Source organism: Thalassophryne amazonica, chromosome 3, assembly GCF_902500255.1.
Source record: "Thalassophryne amazonica chromosome 3, fThaAma1.1, whole genome shotgun sequence".
In the NCBI taxonomy this organism is placed as follows: domain Eukaryota; kingdom Metazoa; phylum Chordata; class Actinopteri; order Batrachoidiformes; family Batrachoididae; genus Thalassophryne; species Thalassophryne amazonica.
Window position 1 is genome coordinate 87,646,864 of NC_047105.1, and position 26,328 is coordinate 87,673,191.

General features: G+C 45.2%; 1 long non-coding RNA gene across 1 annotated transcript; it reads right to left on the bottom strand.

The window, feature by feature from the left end:
- Positions 1 to 303: 303 nt before the first annotated feature.
- Positions 304 to 24,796, bottom strand: LOC117507965. Its single transcript, XR_004559912.1, has 5 exons — positions 24,784 to 24,796; positions 24,402 to 24,410; positions 21,517 to 21,526; positions 21,307 to 21,308; positions 304 to 441 (listed from the first exon to the last, which is right to left on the bottom strand). It is a non-coding gene; the product is annotated as an uncharacterized LOC117507965 (long non-coding RNA).
- Positions 24,797 to 26,328: the final 1,532 nt, after the last annotated feature.

Here is a 26,328-nt window from a genome sequence, read left to right on the forward strand (position 1 = left end):
GTTGGAGTGTGATTGATTGAGTGTGTGAACAGGTGTCTTTTATACAGGTAACAAGTTCAAACAGGTGCAATTAATACAGGTAAAGAGTGCAGAATAAGAGGGCTTCTTAAAGAAAAATTAACAGGTCTGTGTGAGCCAGAATTCTTGCTGGTTGGTAGGTGTTCAAATACTTAGGGCAAATGCAAATTAATTATTTAAAAATCATACAATGTGATTTTCTGGATTTTCTTTTTAGATTCTGTCTCTCACAGTTGAAGTAGTCCTGTGCCCTGAGAATGCAAAGCCCGGGTCAGAACGTAGGGCTTGACTAGGTCAGCTAAGTAGGCAGGTGCTAGTCCTTGAAGAATTTTATAAGTTAACAGCAGAACCTTAAAATCTGATCTCACAGAGACAGGAAGCCAGTGAAAAGATGCCAAAATGGGTGTAAGGTTTTCAAACTTTCTGCTTCGTGTCACAAGTCTGGCAGCAGCATTTTGAAACAATTGGAGACCCCTAATGCTGGACTGTGGTGAGGGAGTGGTGGCCAAGTGGTTAGTTTGTTTCAGTGCAGAAGGTTTCGGGTTCAAATCCCACCCCAGCCACATTTCTCCATGTAATGTGGAGTTGCGTCAGGAAGGGCATCCGGCGTAAAACCTATGCCAATTCAACATGCAGATCCACCTTGGATTTGCTGTGGCGACCCCGAGTGCAAACAAGGGAGCAGCCGAAGGGACTTACTTACAATGCTGGACTGTGGTAAACCAGAAAACAGAACATTGCAGTAGTCCAATCTAGAAGAAATAAATGCATGAATCAGGGTCTCAGCATCATCCATAGACAGGATGGGACGAATCTTTGCTATATTTTGCAGGTGAAAGAAAGCAGTCCTCGTAATATCCCTAATGTGTCGGTCAAAGAACAATGTAGGATCAAAAATCACCCCAGGGTTCCTCACTTTGTCAGTGTGATGTATGACACACAAGGCTAGGCTAAGCATTAGCTGGTCAAATTGATGCCAATGTTTTGCTGGACCAAGAACCATCATTTCAATCTTGTCTGAGTTCAAAAGTAGGAAGTTTCTAGACATCCAGCTTTTCACTGATGCAAGGCAATCTTCCATGGCTTTTCACCTGTGTATGTGATTACCAACAGGTATTGGCATATATAACTGAGTGAAGTCACTTCAGTTAGTATTGTGAACGCAGCTCAAGTTCTAAACTTACCTTATGTCCTTTCTGCAAACTTTTTTCCACGAGTGGGCAGTTTGTCCTCTCCGGTGAGATTCAAACCTATTCTTACAACTTGTTTGTCCTCTTTCAAATGCCTTTTTATTTCATAAATTGGCTGCCTGCCTTGTTCTTCCTTTATTTTGGCACTGGATGGTCTGCAGACAAATGTGGCAGTTCTGGTTCTGTGCTGCATCCTAAGTGGACTTTGCCCTGCCAGAGGAGACGCTGTGGAGCCGGACAGCAGGATTCCGCTGAGCGGAGCAGGATGCTCTATCCGGAGCCAAAGCAGAGCAGAGTGCACAGGATAGTGCCTGTCCATGGGGACAATGCAGGAGACAACCGTGGAGCGTCTCACATACTGCTTGTGTTCTGTGGACCTCAGCAAGCGGGGACGCCTGCAGCCACAGGGAGCACCAATTTGCCAAATTCCAACACAGTGATATAATAACCGCTTTGCGGCGCAAATCATTTGTTTTTTAAGTGCTGCTCCCCCCAGCAATGTGTCATGAAAAAATGCTGCTCTGTGAGTATGAAATAAGGAAAGAGACATAATCTTGTGCAATACTGATGCTGTTTAGTCTGTTAGATAGCTGAGTGTGTGTAAAGCCATTTTCACCCCGGGCTGCATACAGCTGCATTGTGCTGCATCTTGAGTCATACATGTCAACCTATACGGATTGTCCGTATATTATACGGATTTTTCCAAGTTTCAGTGTCATGCGGATGTACAAATAAAGTCTTATGGATATTCAGGGTTTGGTCTGCAGCGCCTCTGTAATCAGCCGTTTCTGCAGCGCGACTCCACTTTGATGCGTGAACCAAATGAAACAATGCTTCGATCCACTAGTTCGCTGGTTCTTTGATTCACTGCTCTTCAGAAACGGCAAGTCCGCTTCTTAAGCCCTCTTAAAGCCATTAAAATATCGTGAGTCACTTTTGTGTGGATTAAAGTCACTAACTGGGACTCATGTCTTGTTGTAGTCAAGAAGCGAGAATTGTCCTCCATTCCGTTGTCTGCTGAGACAGAGTCCGGCCGGAATTAATAACTTCAAAACGAATTGCCGCTTTAAATAAAATTACACCTCCTTAAAACGTTGTAATACAGACACGAAACTACAATCGACTAAAATGTTTTTTTTCTTCCCAAAATGAGACGTGCTGTATTCTTTATGAATTAAACTGAAGCTGATGTGAAGTACAGCAAGCTCAGATGTATGGAAAGACATTTATACCAATAGTGTCTGAAAGGAAATGCTTTTGACAAAAACTACAGATTTTGTTTATTCCTGTTTATGTCCAGAGATCAAGGATCCACTATGTAGAGTTTATTATGTCCAAAGTTTAAGGATCCAGTGACCAATTTCATATTTATTTACTTTATTCAATTTATTTTTCATGATTTTATTATTGTATTTCCATTAGTGACAGACAGTTCTTGTTTCTGTAAAAAATAACTAAATTTGACACACTCAGTTCGATAAAATTCAGCTTGATGTATGAATACTAGATCGCTATTGTTTGAAATTCAACTGTGGAGGAAATACTAATGATCCTGACTTTAATATCATTGCGGCAACTCATAATTTGTGGACAAAAACCCAGTTATGTGACACCGCTATGCGGTTGTGTGTACTGTGATAAAACTGATTATGGTGCGATTTGGAGGTTATAAGGATTTTGTGTTGATTTCATGGATTTTCTCACTTGATTATACAGGTGGACCCTCAAAGGGGTTGACATGTATGTGAGTATGCTGGAACATTGCGCACATTTGCCGTAGTCCTGTGTAAGCTGGTGTGTGATGGCGCATGGTTGTGTTCCTAGCCTGGCTTATAGTAGCATATGGTGGCTTTAGGCCCTGTCAAACCATTTATTAAAAACGCTGGCATAAATTAATGCAGCTGTCACACCTTGATGACCAGAGTATGCCGACAGCCCCGATTTCACTGAGTGGTTCAGGTCGGTACTGCACGGTGTGGTGCGGGTCAGAAACAGAGTGATTTAACATTATTTTATTTTATTTTATTTTTATTTTTTTGTCTTGGTGGATCATTTTCATTGTGTACAGAATGCTGATGAGTCTGGCTGTGGTAAATGCTGCCGTGAAGGAAGTGCTGTGACTCTTTAAACTTTTAAAGCACCGGTTGCTTCCTGATCAGACCTGATCAGGTCTGTGATGATCTGAACATTGAAGCGCTGTGATGATTTAAAGCCCCAGTCAACCGTGATCAGACCTGATCACACCGTCAGCGACAGAGCTTTAGTTTTAAAGAGTCACAACGCTTACTGAAGTTTGATCGGACCTGATCGCAGTCAACTGGTGCTTTAAAAGTTTAAACCATCACAGTGCATCTGCCTGATCTGGTGTGATCATAGCGTGACACTGGCATACTCTGAGAAAACGCACCTGGAGCAGAAAAACCACAGAGGGACTTGCTTTAAAATACTACATTTCCAGCTAAGAAAAGGAATTAAAAGTATTTTCAGACTTCGTTTTCCAAAATCAGACTTTATGCCGATACTTTGTTCATCAGACTGTGATGTTTGTCAGCGTTCTAAAGAGAGCAACAGAGAGAGAGAGAGAGAGAGCAAGCAAGCGAAACAGAGAGCGAGCACTGTGTCTCTGCTCTTTTTTTCCAAGACCTGCTGTTTCTGTTGTTTGGATTTCTGGATTTATGAGTTGAGGTTAGATCACCTGTTCTGAGCACACAGAGGCACTGCTGGCTAAATGGATCATGCAGCCACACACACGCTACACCTGTTCTCCAGCTGATTTACTCTGGATGCACGCACTCAGTTTTTGGGTGTGTACAGTAGCGTCGTGTTACACAGACTTGCATGCAGTGACGCCATGTTGCACAGAGCTACTTAAAAAGCGTGTGCTTTGTGCATCCAGCGCTCAATGCAGAAAAAATTAAACAGGTTTAATTTTTTGTGTCCTCCTTGAGTAGACCTCAGTGTACTGCTGTGTAGGGAGCAAAAACTCGGTGGAGAACTACATAACTCAGCGTAGACAGTACGCCACAATACGCAATTCTACATTGGCCCCGGTGTGAAAGGGGCTTAAGATATCACAGTTTGATCAACTAGTGATTCCCGTGGGAATCTATTTAACTTTATTTTAATAACTAATGTGGATTTGTTTTGTTTATTATTTGGATGACATTTTTCATTATATCGTTTCATGAAGAAGATTGTAACTTCAGTGGCAGAACCAGATATATTTTCTTGGTGGGCCCAGGTGGTGGAATGTTTAGTGAAACGATGGCAGAATTTTTTACAAATATGCATTTCTGTGTAAATTTTAAAAGCTTAATTCAGTCATGTCTGTTCATTCACACATGCATGCACATGTACAATTGACAGCATCCATCCATTCATTTTCTAAACCAGTTAAGGGTAATGGTGGCACTGGCACCTATCCCACGGGTCACAACCATCTAGCTTTTGATTTGAGGTGACATGGAAGAATTTGGACATTGTCCTCCTTCTTCATTATTCCACCCACTTTGTGTAATGCACCAGTACCACTTGCAGAAAAACAGCCCCACAGTGTTCAAAGGTATAAAAACCTCACCTTTACTCCTCCAAACATATTTCTTGTCACTGTGGCCAAATAGCTCAATCCTTGACTCCTTTGACCCAGAGCGGGCTCTTGGCATAGGTCACATAGTGAGTTGCCAATGGCACCACCTGCTGGGGGGGGTACTGTTGCATATTTAAAACAATACAGCTGAGATTAATGCTTGTCTGATTGTCCGGAACAAGTAAAAAATGTGTTTGTGTAGCGGCTGCACTCTGCGTTGTGTTGTTATGATTCTGCCCATTCGCTCCCCTCGGGACGTGAACTCACGAGCTCTGGCATGGGAGTCAGACTCTCTAACCAGAAGGCTAAAACCCAGGGAGGGCTCTGGCCTTGTGACCAGAGAATCCTTTTGAGCTGTTGGGAGTGAGGTTTACTAACTACATCTGCACAGCGACACCTGCTGGCCTCCGTTACATTTGGACAGCACAGATCCTTTATAACCTTGCCCAAATCAGACAAGCAGGGGCCCAGGGTGCCAATAGGCAGGGCAGGCAATTGCTTGGGGCCTCCAGCCCCCCAGGGGGCCCCAGATGGCAGGCAAATTTTGAACCAATTCAGAACCACAACAGCAGGAGACAGGAAAAGGTTTGCCTTCACAGCATGGTTGGTTGTCTCACAGTCTCTGATGGGGCCCATATGGGTGGTCCTTAACCTGGCTTGAGTCAGTGTCTATGTGAGCTGGCTGCAGTGGTGGAAAAATGGGCAGTGCCTGTTCACGGTGTGTTCATGGTTGTTATGTAAAAATCTTATAGTGTGTGTTTATGTATGTAGTGTAGTTACGCAATAAAAACAGAGTGATCCATCATGCTGATTTTTTTTCAAAATAGACATGAATACCTTAGTTTTATCAATTAAACATATATAAGACAATCAGATGGCTTTATCAATTACACAGCTGTATAAGGATCTGATAGTTTTGCCAAATACACAGACATTTTGTGCGTCAGCCATTTTGAAAGGCAGTTAGGTTAAGGTCAGATACATTTTGGATGTGCGTCATCATCATGGAACACTCTGACACCCTCACCTCCCCACCCCACCCGTCACAGAAAGTGCCTGTTCTTAAGCAAACATACATGATTACCCTGCTGCATTGGCGGACAGCAGCGTCAATGCCGTCAAAATGAAAAGAAGTTATCTCCCTCTAAGTGAAACAAGAAAGGAAAAAGGAAGAAGAGAAAAGTCAACAAGACAGTGGTGACAATTATTCAAGACAAGACAGACAATTCCACTCTGGCAAAAGAACAGTTCAAAGACATCATTAAAAGCCCCAAATTACCATGATATTCATGCCCATGGTGTGTGTGTGTGTGTAAATGTCAAACCACAACTGTGCATGTAACTTCAAAATCACATGTATGCTGAGAGAAAGAAAAAGTGTCTGCTTTGTCTAAATTTATACAAAGTCCTTTCAATCAGGTGAGTTATTTGTAATATATTTTTTATTTGTGATGAAATGAAATACTCGTATGTTATTAAAATTGCCATTTAGACATACATGATACTGGCCATGCTCGTGCATCGGTCCACTCGTCTTCATGCAGAACGTTGCATGGAGAGCCCTGAGCCTTCTGATGGGAGAACGGTGTGTGTGTGTGTGTGTGTGTGTGTGTGTGTGTGTGTGTGTGTGTGTGTGTGTGTGTGTGTGTGTGTGTGTGTGTGTGTGTGTGTGTGTGTGTGTGTGTGTGTGTGTATATATGTATGTGTGTGTGTGTGTGTGTGTATAGATAGCGAGAGAGATTGGGTGTTTCGGGTGGTTCTTGGAAAATGTGTGCATGCTGATGAGCCCCTTCCAATGTTATCCTGAACATAAATATCAAATAAATATCAAGAGATTCAAAGATTGACAGATTACCATGAGGAGGAGAATTAATTGGAGTTAAATGTTAATGAAACTACAGAGATGGATATTGATTTCTAGATAAACCCAACCAGAGGTGTGTCCTGTGTGGATTAATGGTGCTGGTGTTGAACGTGCTAATCATTAGAAATACAGTATCATGGTGTGGTTTCTGATGTCGGTCTGAGCCACAATGACCACATAAATCAGTAAATAAATCATTGAGTAAGCGCTAGTTGTGTAAAATTAAGCAGGAAGACCATTCAAATCGAACATTTTGACACAGATTAGGCAAGTTCTTGTGTTAATGGCAATGTGGCATATTTTTGTTTTAATTAAAATTGCCATAAGTCTTCACAGAAATCAATCAGTTTCATATAACTCATGAAACCGCACAAGCATAATGTTTTTCTACAACTCACATAACAAGCCACCTCCCAGACAACTATCTGAACCAATATTATACAGTGGGGTAAAAAAGTATTTAGTCAGTCCCTGATTGTGCAAGTTCTCCTACTTAGAAAGATGAGAGAGGTCTGTAAATTCAACATTGGTACACTTCAACTATGAGAGACAAAATGAGAAAAAAAAAAAATCCAGGGTCACCCACAAACAAGCAAGATTTCTGACTCTCACAGACTTGTAACTTCTTCTTTAAGAAGCTCTTCTGTCCTCCACCTGTTACCTGTATTAATGGCACCTATTGGAACTCATTTTCTGTATAAAAGACACCTGTCCACAGCCTCAATCAGACTCCAAACTCAACCATGGCCAAGACCAAAGAGCTGTCGAAGGACACCAGGAAGAAAATTGTAGATGTGCACCAGGCTGGGAAGAGTAAATCTACAATGGTCAAGCAGGCTGGTGTAAATAAATCAACTGTGAGGGCAATTGTATGAAAATGAAATTCATACAAGACCACTGATAATTTCCCTCGATCTGGGGCTCCACACAAGATCTCATCCCGTGGGGTCAAAATGATCATGAGAATGGCAAACAAAAATCCCAGAACTTCATGGAGCGACCTGATGAATGACCTGCAGAGAGCTGGGACCAAAGTAACAAAGGCTACACACTGCACAGAGAGGGACTCAAATCCTGCAGTGCCAGGCGTGTCCCCCTGCTTAAACCAGTATGTGTCTAGGTCCGTCTGAAGTTTGCCAGAGAGCATATGAATGATCCAGAAGAGGATTGGGAGAATATCATGTGGTCAGATGAAACCAAAATAGAACAATTTGGTAAAAACTCAACTTGTCGTGTTTGGAGGAAGAAGAATGTTGAGTTGCATCCCAAGAACACCATATCAACTATGAAGCATGGGGGTGGAAACATCATGCTTTGGGGCTTTTTTCTGCAAAGGGGACAGGACAACTGACCCATGTTAAGGGAAGAATGAACGGGGCCGTGTGTCGTGTGATTTTAAGCCAAAACCTCCTCCCTTCCTTCAGTGAGAGCACTGAAGATGCAACGTGGCTATGTCTTCCAGCATGACAATGATCCCAAACACACCACTCGGGCAAAGAAGAAGTGGCTGTGTAAAAAGCATTTCAAGGTCCTGGAGTGGCTGAGCCATTCTCCAGACCTCAGCCCCATAGAAAATTTGTTGAGGGAGTTGAAAGCCATGTTGCCCAGCGACAGCCCCAAAACATCACTGCTCTAGAGGAAATCTGCATGGAGGAATGGGCCAAAATACCAGCTACAGTGTGTGAATTTTTGTTATTGACAAAATACTTATTTTCCACCATAATTTATAAATAAATTCTTTAAAAATCCTACAATGTGATTTCCTGGATTTTTTTTTTTTTTTCCCTCATTTTGTCTCTCATAGTTGAAGTGTACCTATGATGAAAATTACAGACCTCTCTCATCTTTCTAAGTAGGAGAACTTGCACAATCAGGGACTGACTAAATACTTTTTGGCCCCACTGTAGTCTTAGCGTTGGTGCATACAAAACCGTTGACTGCCTGCTTTACATCACCATAGGTTGAAAGAGCCTACCGTGATTTTTTTTTGTTTGTTTTTTACATTCTGTTAGGAATCTTTCAGTGGAACAGTTTTACTTACTTACTAAAATATAGCAAGGGGTAAGCGTAATGATCCAAACAAACACTTTGGGTCTTTTTCAGGAAAAATTCATTAATTTTTATCATTTTATGCCCCTTATTGGGGTCCAAGTTGCAGTGTCACTGAGTCACAATCATGTAAGTAATTTAAGACCAAAATCTGCACTGTGGTATCAGTGGTGACTGGGATGGCAGTAGTCAGTACATTTTTTTGGTTTTGGTTGTCACCATGGTATTGATCCTGTTTCTGATAGTGTTGTATTAGTGCATATTGAAACTGATATCTTCCAGATTACAATCTGTAGTTCCTGAAATATGACACAATATCCACAGTATCATGTACAGACAGATGAAACATGGTGCACTTTGATTTTATTTTTTTTTTTTAATTAGGTGGATTGTGTGCTGTCATGGTGTGCTGTACAAACCTTATCTTTTAAGATCTCAGATGTTAAGCAGACAATGTTCTGATTAGTGTTTGGCTGATAAACCACTCAGGAACACCAGGAGCTGCATACGTTTCTCCATGTTGAACTGGAGTTGTGTCAAGAAAGGCATCTGATGTAACACTTGAGCCAAATCCCGTGGTGCTCTACCAGATTTATTGTGGTGATGCCAAAGTTGGGATAACCAATGGGGAGGAGGCACAATTTCTCCAATCACAGCCACATAAGCCTATAACCTCTGGGTTGTCTGGGTGTCTTGGTGGCTTCCCTCACTCTTCTCCTTGTTGCACAGTCACTCAGTTTTTGAATACTATCTACCCCATGCAGATTTACCACAGAGTGCCGTACTGTTTGTATTTCTTCGTAACTGATGTAAATAAAGTCCAAGACATATTCAGTGGCAGTTTTACCATCAGAGAGCCTCGTTCACAACTACCACAAAAGACTCCAAGCTGTCATTGAAGTTAAAGGGGGCAACACACAGTATTACGAGCATGGGTATGTAAACTATTGACCAGGGTCATTTGGGTATTTTCTGTTGTCATTATGATTTTAAAGAGTAAACACAGTTGTTTGACAATAAATGGCTTCACCCAACCACTAACCATGAGTGTAACAAAGTTTTTGTGTTATCATTCATATTCTCTGAAATATGGCCAAAAAACAAAAATTCTGCCAGGGTATGTAAATTTTGAGTACAACTGTATGTGACAAGCTACATCTGTATGAATGAGGTTGTGTCTGGGCAGCACAGTGACTTAGTGGTTAGCACTGTTGCCTCACAGCAAGAGGTCATGGAATCAGTTCCCAACTGCAGCCTTTCTGTGTGGTGTTTGCATGTTCTCCCCGTGTTTGTGTGGGTTCCCTCCGGGTGCTCCGGCTTCCTCCCGCATCCACAGAGATGCAAGTTAGGTGGACTGGAAACTTTAAATTGTCCATAGGTGTGCATGCGGGTGTGAATCTGTTTTTGTCTATATGTGGCCCTGCAACAGACTGGCATCCTGTCTAAGGTGTACCCCGCCTCACGCCCTGTGATTGCTGGGATAGGCTCCAGCTCCTCGTGACCCTTAATTGATGTAAGCGCTTGAAGGTGAGTGAGTGAGTGAGTGAGTGAGTGAGTGAGTGAGTGAGTGAGTGAGTGAGTGAGTGAGTGAGTGAGTGAGTGAGTGAGTGAGGTTCTGTCTCATACACACTCTGGAGCAGAAGGTGGCAGTAATGTGCCATTAAGCTGAATGTATGCCTTTGTAAAGAAAAAGCTAAATGAGGATGTGCTGGGCCTCAGAATTTAATTTAGTAAAATTTACAAATCATGCTCTCAAACTGAAAGAATAGTGCTGAATAAAGAGATGGAAGAAACTTCATATTACTTCGCATTCAATTTGTTTTCTCTTTGTGGGACCACAAGAAATAACAATGATGAGAATGGTTAAGCTCAGATAAGGCTAACTATGCATAGTAAGTCCCTTCAGCTTCTCCCTTTTGTCACTCAGGGTCAACACAGCAGAACCAAGATGAATCTGCATGTTGATTTTGGCACACGTTTTACACTGGATGCAAATCCTGATACAACTCCACATTATATGAAGAATTGGCAGGGGTGCTCTTGAGCCGAGAACCTTCTGCTATGGAAGCAATCAACGTAACCTTTACTTCAGACTTCAGACTTCAGACAACTTTATTGATCCCAAAAAAGGGCAATTATGTTTACACTCCAATTACCTCAGACAAGATACAGCAATTAATCCACAATTATTACTTGTTTACCGTAATAATGGCACACATCAAAATTAAAGACAACACATATACATTTGACATTGTTTATGTGCACTAAACTTGAAGCAGTCTGTCATCCGAATGGAGGCAAAGTGGGTAAAGTCGCACCGCCTTTAGAAAAGTCGCACCGCCTTTAGATCACCACCCTGTTTCAAAATGTGTAATTAATTAAAAATATATAATGTGCACGTTTAGCATCATCTTCACATTTTTATCTGTTCAGTGGTAATAAGAAGCAATTTACTGTTGAGTTATTTGTGCCTCGTACAGTGATATTAATTAGCCTGTTAGCTTCTGCTCACTAACACTGTGTTTGCAATATAAGTAAATAATGTGCTGACTAAATTAATTTTGCTTCTTGTTGCATGAAGCAATAACTGTTGTTGTTGTCCTTTCAGATGCTCCCATTATTGTTAGGGGTCGCCACAGCAGATACAGCCAGATCCACATAGGTATTTGGCACAAGTTTCACACCGGATGCCCTTCCTGACACAACTCCAGTTTCTACTGGAGAAACACACACAGCCGTTGGTGTTCCAAAGAGGTCTCCTATCAAAGCGTGAACCAGATGCTGCAGTGCATAGCTTCTGAGATCTGATGGGATCAGGCTTACACAGAGCAGACCGGATGCTGCATGAAGCAATAACAAGTTTCAAAAATAAATGCAGTTTATAGACTGATCAACTCAATCAATCAACTTTTTTCTTATATAGCGCCAAATCACAACAAACAGTTGCCCCAAGGCGCTCCATATTGCAAGGCAAGGCCATACAATAATTATGAAAAACCCCAACGGTCAAAACGACCCCCTATGAGCAAGCACTTGGCCACAGTGGGAAGGAAAAACTCCCTTTTAACAGGAAGAAACCTCCAGCAGAACCAGGCTCAGGGAGGGGCAGTCTTCTGCTGAGACTGGTTGGGGCTGAGGGAAAGAACCAGGAAAAAGACATGCCGAGAAGGGGGGCAGAGATCGATCACTAATGATTAAATGCAGAGTGATGCATACGGAGCAAAAAGAGAAAGAAACAGTGCATCATGGGAACCCCCCCACAGTCTACGTCTAAAGCAACATAACCAAGGGATGGTTCAGGGTCACCCGATCCAGCCCTAACTATAAGCCTTAGCGAAAAGGAAAGTTTTAAGCCTAATCGTAAAAGTAGAGAGGGTATCTGTCTCCCTGATCTGAATTGGGAGCTGGTTCCAGATGGAGAGGAGCCTGAAAGCTGAAGGCTCTGCCTCCCATTCTACTCTTACAAACCCTAGGAACTACAAGTAAGCCTGATGCAACCTACTGCCTTCTTCTTCAACGCACGACAACGCATTGTCGTGCGTTGCCTGTGCTGCTTCATGGCCTGTTTGGTGCCTTGATTGGGGCACTCCTTCTGCTGAATCACCTCTAAATTATTTACACATTATTCACTTTGTGTGTTTTAGGAATCCGCTAGGTTGCGTAGCTACTAGCTCTTAGCCGATTTAGCATGGCGTCTTCTCTTGTCTCTCCCGTACTTTTCTGCTCTGGTTGTGAAATGTTTAGTTATTCCTCGGCCTCCTTTAGCAGTAACGGTACTTGTAATAAGTGCAGCTTATTCGTAGCTTTGGAGGCCAGGCTGGGCGAATTGGAGACTCGGCTCCGCACCGTGGAAAATTCTACAGCTAGCCAGGCCCCTGTAGTCGGTGCAGACCAAGGTAGCTTAGCCGCCGTTAGTTCCCCCCTGGCAGATCCCGGGCAGTCGGGAAAGCAGGCTGACTGGGTGACTGTGAGGAGGAAGCGTAGCCCTAACAGAAGCCCTGTGTACACCGTCAACCCGTTCACATCTCTAACCGTTTTTCCCCACTCGTCGATACACTCGCCAAGGATCAAACTCTGGTTATTGGCGACTCTGTTTTGAGAAATGTGAAGTTAGCGACACCAGCAACCATTGTCAATTGTCTTCCGGGGGCCAGAGCAGGCGACATCGAAGGACATTTGAAATTGCTGGCTAAGGCTAAGCGTAAATTTGGTAAGATTGTAATTCACGTCGGCAGTAATGACACTCGGTTACGCCAATCGGAGGTCACTAAATTAACATTAAATCGGTGTGTAACTTTGCAAAAACAATGTCGGACTCTGTTGTTTTCTCTGGGCCCCTCCCCAATCAGACCGGGAGTGACATGTTTAGCCGCATGTTCTCCTTGAATTGCTGGCTGTCTGAGTGGTGTCCAAAAAATGAGGTGGGCTTCATTGATAATTGGCAAAGCTTCTGGGGAAAACCTGGTCTTGTTAGGAGAGACGGCATCCATCCCACTTTAGATGGAGCAGCTCTCATTTCTAGAAATCTGGCCAATTTTCTTGGATCCTCCAAACTGTGACTGTCCAGCGTTGGGACCAGGAGGCAGAGCTGTGGTCTTATACACCTCTCTGCAGCTTCTCTCCCCCTGCCATCCCCTCATTACCCCATCCCCGTAGAGACGGTGCCTGCTCCCAGACCACCAATAACCAGCAAAAATCTATTTAAGCATAAAAATTCAAAAAGAAAAAATAATATAGCACCTTCAATTGCACCACAGACTAAAACAGTTAAATGTGGTCTATTAAACATTAGGTCTCTCTCTTCTAAGTCCCTGTTGGTAAGTGATATAATAATTGATCAACGTATTGATTTATTCTGCCTAACAGAAACCTGGTTACAGCAGGATGAATATGTTAGTTTAAATGAGTCAACACCCCCGAGTCACACTAACTGTCAGAATGCTCGTAGCACGGGCCGTGGCGGAGGATTAGCAGCAATCTTCCATTCCAGCTTATTAATTAATCAAAAACCTAGACAGAGCTTTAATTCATTTGAAAGCTTGTCTCTTAGTCTTGTCCATCCAAATTGGAAGTCCCAAAAAACAGTTTTATTTGTTATTATCTATCGTCCACCTGGTCGTTACTGTGAGTTTCTCTGTGAATTTTCAGACCTTTTGTCTGACTTAGTGCTTAGCTCAGATAAGATAATTATAGTGGGCGATTTTAACATCCACACAGATGCTGAGAATGACAGCCTCAACACTGCATTTAATCTATTATTAGACTCTATCGGCTTTGCTCAAAAAGTAAATGAGTCCACCCACCACTTTAATCATATCTTAGATCTTGTTCTGACTTATGGTATGGAAATAGAAGACTTAACAGTATTCCCTGAAAACTCCCTTCTGTCTGATCATTTTTTTAATAACATTTACATTTACCCTGATGGACTACCCAGCAGTGGGGAATAAGTTTCATTACACTAGAAGTCTTTCAGAAAGCGCTGTAACTAGGTTTAAGGATATGATTCCTTCTTTATGTTCTCTAATGTCATATACCAACACAGAGCAGAGTAGCTACCTAAACTCTGTAAGTGAGATAGAGTATCTCGTCAATAGTTTTACATCCTCTTTGAAGACAACTTTGGATGCTGTAGCTCCTCTGAAAAAGAGAGCTTTAAATCAGAAGTGTCTGACTCCGTGGTATAACTCACAAACTCGTAGCTTAAAGCAGATAACCCGTAGGTTGGAGAGGAAATGGCGTCTCACTAATTTAGAAGATCTTCACTTAGCCTGGAAAAAGAGTTTGTTGCTCTATAAAAAAGCCCTCCGTAAAGCTAGGACATCTTTCTACTCATCACTAATTGAAGAAAATAAGAATAACCTCAGGTTTCTTTTCAGCACTGTAGCCAGGCTGACAAAGAGTCAGAGCTCTATTGAGCTGAGTATTCCATTAACTTTAACTAGTAATGACTTCATGACTTTCTTTGCTAACAAAATTTTGACTATTAGAGAAAAAAATTACTCATAACCATCCCAAAGATGTATCGTTATCTTTGGCTGCTTTCAGTGATGCCGGTATTTGGTTAGACTCTTTCTCTCCGATTGTTCTGTCTGAGTTATTTTCATTAGTTACTTCATCCAAACCATCAACATGTTTATTAGACCCCATTCCTGCCAGGCTGCTCAAGGAAGTCCTACCATTATTTAATGCTTCAATCTTAAATATGATCAATCTATCTTTGTTAGTTGGTTATGTACCACAGGCCTTTAAGGTGGCAGTAATTAAACCATTACTTAAAAAGCCATCACTTGACCCAGCTATCTTAGCTAATTATAGGCCAATCTCCAACCTTCCTTTTCTCTCAAAGATTCTTGAGAGGGTAGTTGTAAAACAGCTAACTGATCACCTGCAGAGGAATGGTCTATTTGAAGAGTTTCAGTCAGGTTTTAGAATTCATCATAGTACAGAAACAGCATTAGTGAAGGTTACAAATGATCTTCTTATGGCTTCGGACAGTGGACTTATCTCTGTGCTTGTTCTGTTGGACCTCAGTGCTGCTTTTGATACTGTTGACCATAAAATTTTATTACAGAGATTAGAGCATGTCATAGGTATTAAAGGCACTGCGCTGCGGTGGTTTGAATCATATTTGTCTAATAGATTACAGTTTGTTCATGTAAATGGGGAATCTTCTTCACAGACTAAAGTTAATTATGGAGTTCCACAAGGTTCTGTGCTAGGACCAATTTTATTCAGTTTATACATGCTTCCCTTAGGCAGTATTATTAGACAGTATTGCTTAAATTTTCATTGTTACGCAGATGATACCCAGCTTTATCTATCCATGAAGCCAGAGGATACACACCAATTAGCTAAACTGCAGGATTGTCTTACAGACATAAAGACATGGATGACCTCTAATTTCCTGCTTTTAAACTCAGATAAAACTGAAGTTATTGTACTTGGCCCCACAAATCTTAGAAGCATGGTGTCTAACCAGATTGTTACTCTGGATGGCATTTCCCTGATCTCTAGCAATACTGTGAGAAATCTTGGAGTCATTTTTGATCAGGATATGTCATTCAAAGCGCATATTAAACAAATATGTAGGACTGCCTTTTTGCATTTACGCAATATCTCTAAAATCAGAAAGGTCTTGTCTCAGAGTGATGCTGAAAAACTAATTCATGCATTTATTTCCTCTAGGCTGGACTATTGTAATTCATTATTATCAGGTTGTCCTAAAAGTTCCCTGAAAAGCCTTCAGTTAATTCAAAATGCTGCAGCTAGAGTACTAACGGGGACTAGAAGGAGAGAGCATATCTCACCCATATTGGCCTCTCTTCATTGGCTTCCTGTTAATTCTAGAATAGAATTTAAAATTCTTCTTCTTACTTATAAGGTTTTGAATAATCAGGTCCCATCTTATCTTAGGGACCTCGTAGTATCATATTACCCCATTAGAGCGCTTCGCTCTCAGACTGCGGGCTTACTTGTAGTTCCTAGGGTTTGTAAGAGTAGAATGGGAGGCAGAGCCTTCAGCTTTCAGGCTCCTCTCCTGTGGAACCAGCTCCCAATTCAGATCAGGGAGACAGATACCCTCTCTACTTTTAAGATTAGGCTTAAAACTTTCCTTTTCGCTAAGGCTTATAGTTAGGGCTGGATCGGGTGACCCTGGACCATCCCTTGGTTATGCTGCTTTAGACGTAGATTGTGGGGGGGTTCCCATGATGCACTGTTTCTTTCTCTTTTTGCTCCGTATGCATCACTCTGCATTTAATCATTAGTGATCGATCTCTGCCCCCCTTCACGGCATGTCTTTTTCCTGGTTTTTTCCCTCAGCCCCAACCAGTCTCAGCAGAAGACTGCCCCTCCCTGAGCCTGGTTCTGCTGGAGGTTTCTTCCTGTTAAAAGGGAGTTTTTCCTTCCCACTGTGGCCAAGTGCTTGCTCATAGGGGGTCGTTTTGACCGTTGGGATTTTTCATAATTATTGTATGGTCTTGCCTTACAATATGGAGCGCCTTGGGGCAACTGTTTGTTGTGATTTGGCGCTATATAAGAAAAAACGTTGAAGTTGAAGTTCATGGCACATTTTTTTTTCAGAGATGCAAATAATACTCTGGTACAACCATTAGCCAGGAAGTATGGTAGATTAAGTAAATATATTTTATTTCTGAGAGTGTATTGAAGATACTCAGACAGATGTTTCTCTCCATTTGTGGAGATGTATTTGTTGCTCTAAAACTGGCATGTCCGACCAGTTGATCCATCGCGGGCTGAGTTCCAGTCGATTGCATGAGGGAAAAAAAAATCTGTAATTGAACTCGAGAGGACTTAGTGCTGCTATAACAGCCTGGTGGCAGCAATGCACCAATAAGGATGCTGGCTGCTGTTAAATTCCAGAGTAGAAATAGAGCTCTTCTTCTGTGGTGGAGAAAAATTTACTGCAGTGGCAAATCCATCTGTTTTATCTGCTATGTAAATGTGGCTTTACTGAAGAAAGGGAATTTGGAGCAGTATTTCAAGACAATTAACAAGAAATATGATGCTAACTTCTAATGCTAACTGCTAACCCGGTTAAATCTCATTTGCTCGCCCGAAAAGTCCAGCAACTGACAAGTTTGCTAGCAGTACAACGGTCCATAAATATGGAAGAATGATAAATGTGGCTAACACAACTGCGTGTTTTGTTTGGGCCAGGAGACTGAGGATGCATTTATTCTGTGCGCAGCTGGAGGAGACACACTAGAGGATGACATTTTTCGGGAATTCCTGTGGGTCATGTGATTACTGCGGGATTCCCGCGGGATGGGAGTCAAAATTTTATCAATCCCGTGATTGGGATGGGACAGGAATAAAAATGAACGGGAGCGGGCAGGAGCGGGAATGCCAAAAATAGGTGATGATTTTCATCTATTTAAAACAACCAAAACGCGTTCACACTGGGCGCGATCAGACGATACAAATTTGCAGGGGTCGTGTGGCGACGGATGCGCCTCCTTCGCCTGGTGTGTCGCTCTGCTTTTGCTGCGAAAATTCTCCCCGGTGTGTCATCAAATAGGAGGAGCTTCCATTCCGCTCGCCGGCTACAGTTGTCAGCAGTGTTGCCAGATGTACGATAATTATCTTATTTGTACGATAGTTTTGCTGTCTGTACGATGTACGATCAATAATGGGAAAAAATCCAAAATGTACGGTAATTTCAGTTGGTTGCCCAAACACGCATCTCTCTCTGACACCCAAGAATCATTTCGCAGGCGTTGCACTCAGGCGGCATCAAAGACACACCACACAGGGCCGCTGCTAGCTTTGGCCGGCCAAAGCTAGTCATTTGAAAGCCCACCCAATTCTCGGCACTGCCCCTCCCTCCCTGGACCCGAGACAACTGACCTTTTTTTTTTTTTTTTAACAAAACTTTATTTCAACAAATGCAATAACAAACAAACAAAACACAAGGGCAAAAAGATATACAAGAAAAATTTAAAAAGTTCAAGTTCCTTATGGAGGTGTCAACATTTTTTCTGTGTTCAATAAAATAGTTCGTTTTCACTTCACACTTTTTTTACATTTGTAACTTTTTTTTTATGATTGAGAAGTTTTTTAAAGATTAACGATAAACACACAAAGTACAAAGGTATGCCAGGGGTCAACGAATAAAGAAAAACGTAGACTGCACATGTTGGGAAGGTGTCGTAGCACGGACCCACAACAGGGGGCGCAAATGAACGGACAATGAGTAAGCCAAAAGGTAACAATTTAATGTTGTGACAACACACAACTAAACACACAAAATTTGTAAAGTCAATTAACACCAGGTGACGTGTGGGCAGGCTCGAAGATAGAAGACCCCCGACGAGAGAGAAGCCGCGTCCCACACGGCCTCCACCACCAACGGTCTGAAGAACACCGGAGCCGCCAAGTCCCGTATCCCCAGGTGGCCTCTGTCTTCGGCTGTCGACCCTGGTACTGCTGGCAGAAAGCAGAGACAAGATGAATGAGTGTAAGTCCGCACACTCAGTGGTCCACGATCTGTACACAGTTAGGAGGGAGAACCTCCACCTCCAAATCACACACTCGTGCAGCTCCTGATTAACCACTTATCTGTTTGGAGTGTGAGGCGCAGTCGTCGCAGTCACACCAAACGCCAAAATCCCAGATAAGGGAACAACCACAGGACAACGGCTGCAAATGAGATTAGATTGTTACACAACGTGTCAGTCAGCAGAGAAATTACCTCTTGGTAGTCGATTTCTCGGCGGGGAGGTGGAGTTACAGTCCGGCTTATGTAGTGGTGTAGATGAGTGACAGCTGGTGCGATGAGTGACAGCTGTCACTTCTTCTGGGTCTGGCGCCCTCTCGTGCTTGGAGCCCGCACTCCAAGCAGGGCGCCCTCTGGTGGTGGTGTGCCAGCAGTACCTCCTCTTCAGCGGCCCACATAACAGGACCCCCCCCTTAACGGGCGCCTCCTGGCGCCCGACCAGGCTTGTCCGGGTGTCTTGCGTAGAACTCGGCCAGGAGGGCCGGGTCCAGGATGAAGCTCCTCTTCACCCAGGAGCGTTCTTCAGGTCCATACCCCTCCCAGTCCACCAGGTATTGGAACCCCCGGCCCTTACGACGGACGTCCAGGAGCCTGCGGACCGTCCAAGCAGGCTCCCCGTCGATTAGCCGGGCAGGAGGCGGCGTAGGTCCAGGTGCACAGAGGGGCGAGGTGCGGTATGGCTTGATGCGGGACACGTGGAATACAGGGTGGATCCGCAGTGAAGCCGGGAGTCGGAGCTTCACTGCGGCCGGGTTGATGATCTTGAGGATTTGAAATGGTCCAATGTATCTGTCCTTTAACTTAGGGGAGTCCACACAGAGGGGGATGTCCTTTGTTGAAAGCCACACCTCCTGCCCGGGCTGGTATGTGGGGGCCGGGGAACGTCGGCGGTCCGCATGGGTCTTAGCCCTCGTCCGGGCCTTCAATAGGGCAGAGCGGGCGGTCCGCCACACCCGGCGGCACCTCCTGAGGTGGGCCTGGACCGAGGGCACACCGACCTCTCCCTCCACCAGCGGGAACAATGGGGGCTGGTACCCCAAACATGCCTCAAAAGGGGAGAGGCCGGTAGCAGACGAAACTGGGCTGTTGTGGGCATACTCGATCCAGGCCAGATGGTGACTCCAGGCCGCCGGATGCGCGGAGGTGACACACCGAAGGGCCTGCTCCAACTCCTGGTTGGCCCGCTCTGCCTGGCCGTTGGTCTGGGGGGTGGTACCCGGACGAGAGACTCACGGTGGCCCCCAGCTCCTTGCAGAAACTCTTCCACACCTATGAAGAGAACTGGGGACCACGATCTGATACAACGTCCGATGGTATCCCAAGCAGCCGCATGACGTGGTGGACCAGGAGGTCTGCCGTCTCCTGGGCCGTCGGGAGCTTCGGGAGGGCCACGAAGTGGGCCGCCTTGGAGAACCAGTCCACTATCGTGAGAATCACGGTGTTGCCCTGGGACGGCGGGAGGCCCGTGATGAAATCCAGGCCGATGTGAGACCAGGGGCGATGAGGCACTGGCAGGGGTTGGAGGAGGCCCGTCATCCTCCGATGGTCTGCCTTGCCCCTGGCGCAGATGGTACAGGCCTGGACGTAGTCCCGGACGTCGGTTTCCAGGGACGCCCACCAGAAGCGCTGCTGGACTACTGCCACGGTCCTACACACTCCGGGATGACAGGACAGCTTGGACCCGTGACAGAAGTCCAATACGGCAGCTCTAGCCTCTGGTGGGACGTACAGTCTGTTCTTGGGGCCAGTCCCCGGGTCCGGGCTCCTTGTCAGGGCCTCCCGGACGGTCTTCTCCACGTCCCAGGTGAGGGTGGCCACGACAGTGGACTCGGGGATGATGGTCTCGGTGGGGTTCGACAGCCCCGCTTTGGCTTCTTCTTTGTGCACCCGGGACAATGCATCTGATTTTTGGTTCTTGGTCCCGGGGCGATACGTGATCTGGAAGTCAAAGCGCCCGAAGAACAGAGACCAGCGGGCTTGCCTGGGGTTCAGCCGCTTGGCGGTCCGGATGTACTCCAGGTTCCGATGGTCCGTGAAAACCGTGAAGGGCAACGATGCCCCCTCCAGCAGGTGTCTCCACTCTTCAAGAGCCTCCTTCACCGCAAGAAGTTCCCGATTGCCGATGTCATAGTTCCGTTCAGCTGGGGTCAACCTGCGGGAATAAAAGGCACAAGGATGGAGAACCTTATCAGCCTCCACGCTCTGGGACAGCACGGCTCCTATCCCTGAGTCAGAGGCGTCCACTTCTACTATGTACTGGCGATCAGGATCAGGCTGCACCAGAACTGGTGCAGTCGAGAACCGGCGTTTCAACTCCTGGAACGCGGCTTCGCACCGATCCGACCAGGCGAAGGGGACCTTGGTGGAGGTCAGGGCAGTCAGGGGGCTAACTACCTGACTGTATCCTTTAATGAACCTCCTGTAAAAATTTGCAAAGCCGAGGAACTGCTGTAGTTTCCTGCGGCTTGTTGGTTGGGGCCAATCTCTCACCGCCGCAACCTTAGCTGGATCAGGGGCGACGGAGTTGGAGGAGATGATGAACCCCAGGAAGGACAAAGAAGTGCGGTGGAACTCACACTTCTCGCCCTTCACAAACAGCCGGTTCTCCAACAACCGCTGTAGGACCTGACGTACATGCTGGACATGGGTCTCAGGGTCCGGGGAAAAGATGAGTATATCGTCCAGATATACGAAGACGAACCGATGCAGGAAGTCCCGCAAGACGTCATTTACCAAAGCTTGGAACGTCGCGGGGGCGTTAGTGAGACCGAACAGCATGACCAGGTACTCAAAATGACCTAACGGGGTGTTGAATGCCGTCTTCCATTCGTCTCCCTTCCGGATCCGAACCAGGTGGTACGCGTTTCTAAGATCCAATTTCGTAAAGATTTGGGCTCCATGCAGGGGCGTGAACACTGAATCCAACAGAGGTAACGGTATCGGTTGCGAACCGTGATTTCGTTCAGCCCTCTGTAATCAATGCATGGACGGAGTCCGCCGTCTTTTTTACCCACAAAAAAGAAACCAGCACCCATCGGGGAGGTGGAGTTCCGGATCAGCCCGGCAGCTAAGGAGTCCCGGATGTAGGTCTCCATTGATTCGCGTTCCGGACGTGAGAGGTTGTACAACCTACTGGACGGGTACTCAGCGCCCGGGACCAAATCGATGGCGCAATCATACGGTCGGTGCGGAGGAAGAGTGAGCGCCAGATCTTTGCTGAAAAAACGTCAGCAAGATCATGGTACTCCTTTGGCACCGCCGATAGATTGGGGGGAACTTTGACCTCCTCATTAGCCGTAGTGCCGGGAGGAACCGAGGATCCTAAACACTCCCGGTGGCAGGTTTCGCTCCACTGCATGACAACCCCGGACGGCCAATCTATCCGGGGATTGTGCTTCACCATCCATGGAAAGCCCAAAATCACTCGGGAGGTAGATGGTGTTACATGGAACACTATCTCCTCCCTGTGATTCCCAGACACAACCAAAGTCACTGGTTGTGTCTGATGTGTGATTAATGGAAGCAGGGTGCCATCTAGTGCTCGCACCTGCAATGGTGCCGGCAGAGCCACCAGAGGGAGCCCTACTTCCTTTACCCATCTGCTGTCCAGCAGATTCCCTTCAGACCCCGTGTCTACCAGTGCTGGGGCGTGAAGGGTTAAATCCCCACAAAGGATTGTTACTGGGATTCGTGCAGATTTGCGGGGTTTTCCCGCGTGTGTGTTATGGCCCACCCTTAGCCCAGTTTCTAAGGACGGGCGTTGTAGTTTGACCGTTTAGGGCAGTCCTTCTGCATGTGCTCGCAAGAGCTGCAGACAAAACACTCCCCGCGGGCCAGCCTCCTTTGTCTGACATTTGTTTTTACTTTGGCCCTGCTCGTGTCCATAGCCTCCTCAGCAGGGGGAGCTGTAGCCACACGGAGCTCTCTGGCAGTGTAGCGTGGGGACGACGTCACCTTGTCGGAACCGGAAGGGGGAGGGACGGCTCGTGCCCGGTCACGCCCCCCGGCCTGCTCCCGACGATGCTCGTTTAAACGGTTGTCTAAGCATATAACTAAATTGACAAGCCCGTCAAAATCCCGCGGTTCCTCCTTAGCCAGTAGGTGCTCCTTAAGGACCAGGGACAGTCCGTTTACAAAGGCGGCGCGGAGCGCAACGTTATTCCAGCCGGACCTTGCTGCCGCGATGCGGAAGTCGACTGCATACTCGGCTCCGCTACGGCGCCCCTGTCTCATCGACAGCAGCACGTTCGAAGCGGTCTCGCCTCTATTGGGATGATCAAACACTTGTTTGAACTCCCGTACAAACCCAGTATAAGACGTTAGGAGCCGTGAATTCTGCTCCCAAAGCGCCGTGGCCCAGGCGCGTGCCTCTCCTCGAAGCAGATTAATAACATAAGCCACCCGGCTAGCGTCTGATGCGTACATGACAGGGCGCTGTGAAAAGACGAGCGAACACTGCATGAGGAAGTCCGCACACGTCTCGACACAGCCCCCGTACGGTTCCGGAGGGTTTATGTATGCTTCAGGGGACGGTGGGGGGGTTCGTTGAACGACCAGTGGAACGTCTGATACAGGCCCAGGACCAGCCAGAGGAGTGGCTGCAGCAGCGCCCTGATCGTGCGCTTCCACCCTGGCGGTGAGAGCCTCCACCCTCCGATTAAGGAGGACATTCTGCTCGGTCACTAAATCTAACCGAGCCGTGAAGGCGGTTAAGATCTGCTGCAGCTCACTCAACACGCCTCCCGCTGACGCCTGCGCTCCTGGCTCTTCCATTGGCCGTTCAAGCTCGGGTTGACGCCCCTCGGAATCCATGACGATGGCCGAGAAATCCTGTTGGGAAGGTGTCGTAGCACGGACCCACAACAGGGGGCGCAAATGAACGGACAATGAGTAAGCCAAAAGGTAACAATTTAATGTTGTGACAACACACAACTAAACACACAAAATTTGTAAAGTCAATTAACACCAGGTGACGTGTGGGCAGGCTCGAAGATAGAAGACCCCCGACGAGAGAGAAGCCGCGTCCCACACGGCCTCCACCACCAACGGTCTGAAGAACACCGGAGCACGTTGTATGCGTTTTGTGTATGATAATTTCTCCAAAAATACCATAATTTTGAGGTTTTGGTACGATAGTTGCATATTTCCTATCTGGCAACAGTGGTTGTCAGTCAAGTTAACATGACGGACCTTGATCACACGGAGCGAGTTGCTGTGGAAAGCTCCCAATACAGAGAGTATCATTATTTGCTGCAGGAGCTGCGTCTGGATGACGGCTGCTCTGCCTCTGCAGGACCCAGTTTGACGACCTCCTGTCCCGCGCGCACATGTAAACAATAAAAAAAAAAAAGAAACTCTGCTGCCTGCTGTGGAACTGCAGCTTGCTCTTGTCCCAAAAACTCTGTCATAATTGTGTTTAGAAAGCAGTCACCATTTGTTTTATTACACATCTGTGTAGTTAATAAGTAAAATAATCTCCATGGACGATTCCCTAGTACGCGCGCATAAAATAAACTCCAATCCCGCTGCTGTGGTGCTGCTGCTCACTCCAAAAACTCTGTCATAATTGTGAAATTAAGGACAAAAGAGACATAAGTCCTGCTCACTTGCTGCTACCAGATACAGAACATGTTCACATCTTCAGTCAAACTCCAGACATCTCCACGTCACTACATATTCAGTCTCTGATTGATCATTACGGCGCAACAAGACGAAAAAGTTCAGATTTTTCAACTTGGGGAGGAGGGCAACGCGAGGTGATGCAACGCAATATCGCGCCACAAACGCGCCAATCGCTCAAAATCGCTTAGAGCAGAGACCATGCGTTTACCACAGATTTGTGGTTAGAAGAGAGAACCAACACGAATTACATAATGGTCACCGTGCACTACATCCACAATTGGGAGATGTCAAACCGCATCCTAGCCACAACGACATATGGGAGTGGGATGGGAGTGGGACTGATTTTGAGTGGGAGTGGGATGGGATTTATTTTTTTTACTCCAGTCCAGGACTGGGACAGGATGGGATTTTTTTTCTGGGAACGGGATGGGACGGGATATTTTTCTTTTCACCATGCACATTTACTTCTATAATGCCTTAGTATTGTTAAAACTTTATCTTTTTGCCAGAAAATTGTGTTATTATACTGGTGCACAATAAATTGTGGCTACACTATGGTGTTTGATATGGCTCGATAGATCTTGATACACTGTCAAATTTACAAGTAGATCTCGGTTCAAAAATGTTGGGCACCCCTGATCGAAAATGTTAAAAGTTAGGCACCATGTCGTTGCTTTTGATTTAGCCATATAAAGACATGCAAAGAATATCAGCTTTGTGCCACATATGGTTTGAAAATAATGTGAAATTCATAACAATCCACATATTTAGAAGCCTTGACTGATATCTGATACTGACATCTGGTACTTTGGCTGGCCTGAAAAGATCTTATAAAAATAACAAAATTGCATATTATAGTGCAGTCACTTGCCCAGTTCCGGATCATTGCCAGTTCCGGATCACTGCTGTAGTTTTTGTGCCGCCGTTTCTCATAATCAGCACAAATAAGCTAATACTTTGTACCAATGGAAACACTGATGTTTTGTCTACAAACGACCACAAGCTCGACCGGATCCAGCCATCCTTGTGATCAGCAGAGGAATCAAAACATCCCGGTGTCTGCGGTGTGCGCGCTTTTTCTGACACACTCATTCCTGCAAGTTTTAAAGTAACGATCTCTAAAACGCAGCAAAGGTGAGTTAGCCGTTCGGTGTTTTTGGTTCTAGAGTGGGAAAATACTTACTTACTTGGGTAGAAAATGTCAGTGTGTTATGTCTTGCTGTTTAATTGCTGCACGCATTTATCTCCGACGCGAGAATTTGCCAGTTGCGGATCACTGAAGCAGCAGCTTCGTGTCTGTAGTTGTGAGTCTTGTGGACTTTGGGGGTCATCTCAACATCACGAATGGACATGAATGTGGGGGCTTTTACTTTTTAATTCGGGAGAAATCACACCTCCACACTTCATTTTTTGCTCGTAAAAACGTATAACGGCGCTTTCGAAACAAAGTAAATTCTCATTTAATAAGTATTATTTCTATCATTTTGTGTTCAAAACACATTCTCGGGCACAGTGTGTATCATTCTGCCTTAGAAGGGCTCCAGCCAGATGCCAGGAATAAACCCAAAGTGACGCAGAGTGTCGTGATCCGGAACTGGCAAAAGTGATCCGTTTCTGGCAAATGTTTGCGCCACACATAATGTGGCTTCACACTTTAAGTAGAAGCGACTTTTTCAGCTAAATAACATCCAAATACCCAATACAACAATACACAATTAAAGGACATTCAGTTGCATTATGGCTCCATATAGCGGGACTTTAAAAAAGGTGACCCGGAACTGGGCAACCGTCTGTATGATACATTAGGTAAATTGTTTTTGTTTCTGTTTTTTTGTTTAATCTGTGCGTCATACTGTTAATTGTTCTGCTATGTTCAGATGTTTGGTGTATTGATTAATCTACAAAACCTTTTTGCTCGTCTTCTTGTCCTTTTCTTTTTTGTAGTTGCTGTTATGAGTGCATATATATGTGTATATGG